Raw genomic sequence first — 5382 nt, 5'->3', positions numbered from 1 at the left:
CGAGGGCTCTGAAGCACTGACTGTCACCTCTTGGCCATCAGATGCTGACAAGTGAACTGTCCGCTGAGCACAATCAATACGGACTCCCCATCTGGTAAGGGTCTCCATGCCCAAAATCACATCTATCCCCGAGGAATCAATGACGATCAAACCAGTGTAGAATTCTACCCCATTTATGACCATACTAACTCTGGAGCATATAGAACATGTATGTATCTGGCCCCCAGGTGAGGTAACTACCATAGCTATTCTCATACAAGAAACTGGTATACGATGCTGCTCGGCAAATGACTTGGAAATGAAAGAATGAGTAGCACCGGTATCGAAAAGCACTGTAGTGGGGTGAGAGTTGACCATGAACGTACCAATAACAACGTTAGGAGCCTCGGCCGCTGATTCGGCCATCACGTGGTTCACCCGACCCTGTGCTGGCACCCTGGGCTGAGCTGGGCGCCCCTGCTGTCCCGCCTGTGCCTTCCGGGGGCAAGAGTTGGTGTAGTGCCCCGGCTGGCCGCAGTGATAGCAGGTGCGAGGGGGTCCCTGAGCCTGCTATCCGGCAGGAGGAGCTGCCTGCCGTGGAGCATGCGGTGCTGGCGGAGCTGGTGGAGCAGTACGAGCCGGAGGTGCCAGTAACCTTGGGCCCTAACCTGCCTGCTACTGCTGTCGAGGCGGGTACTGCTGCGGCCTCTGCTGGTACTGCTGGGGAGGCCGGTACTGCTGCTGCTGGTACTGCTGAGGCGGCTGGAGGCGAGGACGGGTGTTGCTGTCGGAAGCAACGGGAACGACCTTCCTCTTCTTGTCCTCCATCTCCAGGTGCTTGCGCTCCGTGTTGAGCGCGCTGTCAACCAGATGGTTGAAGTCGTCGAAGCGGAGGTTCAGCAGCGCATACTGGAGGTAGTCCTCAAGACCCTCCATGAAGTGCTCCTGCTTCTTGCGGTCATCTGATACCTCGGTAGGGGCGTAGCGAGCAAGCTGCACAAACGATCACGATACTCCGTGACTATCATAGTCCCCCTCGCAGCTGTTCTGCTGCGTACAAGACTCGCTCCCGATCATCGCACTGGGCGATGTCCAGCTGGCGCTCCACTACACGGAGCCAGTCGTCAGCCTGAAGAGGGTCGGACGTGTGAGAGAACATCGGTGGGTGACCCCTCAGGAACTCAGCACGCCTGTCACGGGTCTGCGGCGGTGGAGGAGGCGGAGGCTGAGTGTGAGCCTGCTGAAGTGCTTGAATAGTGTTGTTCAGGGTAGCCATCATCTGCATCTGGAGCTGGAAATACTGCTCCGGAGTTAGAGGCGGAGGCATCGGGATCCCAGTACCCCGGTTGTTCTGCCCCTGCTGGTGAGAACCACGCCTGGTGTTCACCATCTGATTTTGGACAAAAGATTTCATGAGTATGGATATTGGAGAAATAAATTCAGATGGATACAATATTTTTCTGCAAGAAAGACTTAGACATGATAAAGTAGACAGGATAGAGTGGACGGTTTTACCCCCAACGATCTAACTTGTTTTATTAATTAGTTAACTTTAACTTAAAATGATTTTCATTAAACAAATTTAACTACTAAACTATGCAATCAACCAAAAATCCAAATCAAACATGTGGCATAATAACAAGCATACAAATTTCACAACTTAGCCGAGTTTAACATACGACTCGACTAACACATCGCGTCGCATAACGTACTATCATATTATTATAAAGAGGTCATTTAGCTTATACCTATGATGGTCAGTCGACTTATTTCAGGCCAAAATCTACAGAAACTATTCTATAGAGAGAATTCAAGGCAAGACGAGTAAGAATCTTGGAATTTCAAGGAATATAATAGCAAAATAGTTTCAGCAGACAAGGCTGAGAGAGAAGAAGACTTAAAACTCGACCAGTTCTATCTAGGCTTTCGTCCTACAGTCGATATGGCTCTGATACCACTCTGTAACACCCGGTTTATAAAAGGACATAAACCGAGCAATCATATACGTGCCAGGATCAAGTCACACGTATATACAACAGAATGAACAGTATATCACAGCACATATCACATAAAAAGATATAATAAAGCGAGTACGAATGTTGTTTATTACATTAATGACAAAATGTCTGATACAGAGTATGCGGAAGTGTAATACATAAATGATAACTCTCGTTGGAAGCTGAGCAGGGCGCCACAGGGACGTCGACTGGGAGACGAATGCCTAGAAGTCCTCGTAGTCTTGGTAGCGCTGAGCGAACTCCCTCGCGTCGGCAGCCAACTGAGCAGCAGTAGAGTATCCCCAAGAGGAAAAAGAGTAGAGTAGGCAAGAGTGAGTACACAACTTGTACTAAACAAGTATAACACAGACTATGAGGCTCTAAGGTTGGCTGACTCAACTGCATTAGCTTTTAATCCTGGCAAAATTTTATTAAAGCTATTTACTACAAGTGGATGAATTACCATAAACCCAGTTACATAGTAATTAATCAAAATTAATCATGTTACTACTGAGACCCAAACCAAACCAAGCCACCCGGGGAAACCTGCCTTGTCAAAGGAAGATAACCCCACTAATCAAAAGGAGAATCTGGGCCGCTCATGACCGTGAGCACAGCTAGTATACCAGTTTTACACTCTGCAGAGGTTGTACATCTTTACCCACAAGTCATGAGATACGCTAGTTGTTCATCACACTTCCTTAGGTGAGATGACTAGCAAACTCACTACGAGGCCTTTACAAAAAATCTCGTTGGTAAGGAGTAACCGCGAGGGTGGATTAGCGACTATGGAGCAGGTCTAGTGGGCGTCAAGACACGAAGCACAGACGAGGCCACTCAGCACGAGGGCCATAGAAGCTTACCTCCCCTGCCCCGCAGGTAAGTTACTCCAAACCAAAAAGACCTAATTATTACGCCAAGACCGTCCCATTCCAGTCTTGTGGTAGCGCTATTGTCCCAGGTTGTCGCTCTATGAACCGGTCCTTATGGAGAGTGGCCAACCAAGCACTAAGCACCGTGCTGGCCCCCTAAACCAAGTTTCTAACAAAACATATTTTAACGAGACGTGAGCCACCCAAGCACGAAGCACAGAGGGCCACTCCCAGAATTAAGTTCCATAAACAATTAATCAAATTAATTAAAAAGGACCAAGTGTGTTATAGCGCGGCACCTAGCACAACTAACCAAAATGCAACCCAAAGGATATATATAAAGGATATAAAGTGGCTAGGAAAGTCCTTATAGGTATACAGTATTAAAATGCAGTATGAAAATGTATTTAAAGTGATAGGTTGTTCATGTTATACTTGCCTTCCTCAAACTGATCCTGCTGCTCAAACTGCTCTGAAGATGGCTCCTGGTACTGGTACTGGGGCTCCTCAGATGGATCAACGTCTACTCACGAACACATGGCCAAAAACAATACACAACATAAACATACATGCAAACAAAGGCTAACACTAAGAAACAGTACAACAATATGTAAAAACAGCAAACAAAACTAAGCTAGAACTATTCTACGCACTACAACGATCGCGTGGACATAAAGAACGCCTAAACGGAGCTAAAACGCAAAATCTAGGCCAAAAACAAGTTCCAGGGACCTATTTGTAAGAAAACTAGAGTTCCAGGGGGTTTCTGGGCAAAACCGAGGACTAAAACGTAATTAAACTTTAGATCTAGGGGTTAACATGCAAAATCTACCAGGCTGGATGGCGGGTTTTATTTTAAAGAAACTCAGGGGGTCCGTGTAAATATATGGGCCGATCTGTAAATATTTTTGAACATCTGTGGACTGCGGGTTGATTACAAGGAAAAGGAGGGGCTCATATGTAAAACTGAAGGCGCTGACCGGTATCCTATCTGTTTGACTTGGCTGACTTGATTTGGGATTGTTGGATCTAAATCGGGCGGCCCAGAGCATTTGGGCGCGCGGGCGGCGGCGCCAACGGTGGCACGCGGCGGCGCTCTGCGGCAGAGTCGCCGGAGTTCGGCAAATCGGCAACCCAGGGCCCTATTCGACTTGGTTTTGGATCCGAAGTGGTGTGCGCAGCCTCGCAAACACTACTATGGGTTCGGCACAGGGGTGCAGCGCAGTGGAGCGGCCGGCGGCGGCAGAGCGGGGCATAGCTACTCCGGTGAGACATTAAGCGCGAAACAAGGGAAAGGAAAGGAGGGGAAAGGGCGCTCGAGCGTTCCAGACCACGGCGTGCAGACCAGGGTGCGTGCAGGTGCAGGAGAGAGGCGGCGGAGCAGGGGTTCCACGGCTAAAAGAATTCAAATAAATTTGAATTCAAACTCTAACCAAACAACAAAAGAAAATATGCTCCAGCATGAATGCAACAACAAAGTTTAACCTATGATAAAATTTTAATTACATGATGAACAAAATTGGATTAAATGCAAACTAAGCAAATTAAATCCTAGAAAAACAAATAAAGCCAATTAAATTTATTATTAAATGCTGGAATTTAAATTAGGGTGTTACAGTTGTGGACGGTAACCATTGTTATTGTTGTTGAGGTAGGCGCAGTCTTCACGAGTTTCGGGGCAGTCGTTCCCCGAGTGTCCTTCATTACCACAGACTTCGCACGTGAAGTGCGAACCCATGCGTAAATGGGAGCATGGATCGGTTGTTTGCTCCCTTCCTCCATCTTCTTGATTAGGAGGTACAGCTTCGTGGCAATCATATCCGTCTCTTTGACGGTATGCATGCCTTTTGTACGGGGTTGGAGTCGTTCATCGCTCCACCCCTGATTGGAGACCATCTTCTCGATCAATTCTTTTGCTTTGGCGATAGTCAGGTCGAGGAAGGCTCCTCCAGCAGCAGCATCAATGTTGACTCGAGATGTCATTGTGAGCCCATTGTAGAAGCTTTGCAGGACGAGCCACTCGTCCATGCCATGATGAGGACAGGCCAGGATGTATTCCTGCAGCCTCTCCCAAGCTTCTGGGATGGATTCCATCTCTGTCTGCTGGAAACTTGAAATTCTCCTGCGCAGGGCATTTGTTTTTCCCAGTGGGAAGAATTTTGCGAGGAACGCCTTGGAGCATTTGGCCCAGGTGTCGATGCCCTTTTATTTGTAAAACCACTGTTTCGCCTTCCCCAGGAGGGAAAAGGGAAACAGACGAAGCTTGACAATGTCGGCGGCGACACCCCGTATGACAACGGTGTCGCAGAGCTCCAAAAAATTCTGCAAATGTGCATTTGTGTTCTCGTTCGGCTCACCACAGAATGGGCTAGCCTACACCATGTTGATGAGGCTTGATTTGAGCTCGAAGTTCACGTCTCCGACATTGATGATGGGTCCAGTGGCCACATTGTCGGTGGAGGCGACGGAGAACTCGCGGAGAGTCTTTTCAGCCATAGCCTCAAGAACGAGTCGTGCTTCCGAAATGGGTTCCT

The 5382-nt window shown here is 48.1% G+C and overlaps 1 non-coding gene across 1 annotated transcript; it reads left to right on the top strand.

Moving 5' to 3' along the window:
- Nucleotides 1-4874: 4874 nt before the first annotated feature.
- On the top strand, nucleotides 4875-4978 carry LOC120663213. The gene has a single exon (XR_005670432.1). It is a non-coding gene; the product is annotated as a small nucleolar RNA R71 (small nucleolar RNA).
- Nucleotides 4979-5382: the final 404 nt, after the last annotated feature.

This window comes from Panicum virgatum, chromosome 2N, assembly GCF_016808335.1.
Source record: "Panicum virgatum strain AP13 chromosome 2N, P.virgatum_v5, whole genome shotgun sequence".
In the NCBI taxonomy this organism is placed as follows: Eukaryota; Viridiplantae; Streptophyta; class Magnoliopsida; order Poales; family Poaceae; genus Panicum; species Panicum virgatum.
This window is presented reverse-complemented; position numbering and strand designations above follow the sequence as displayed.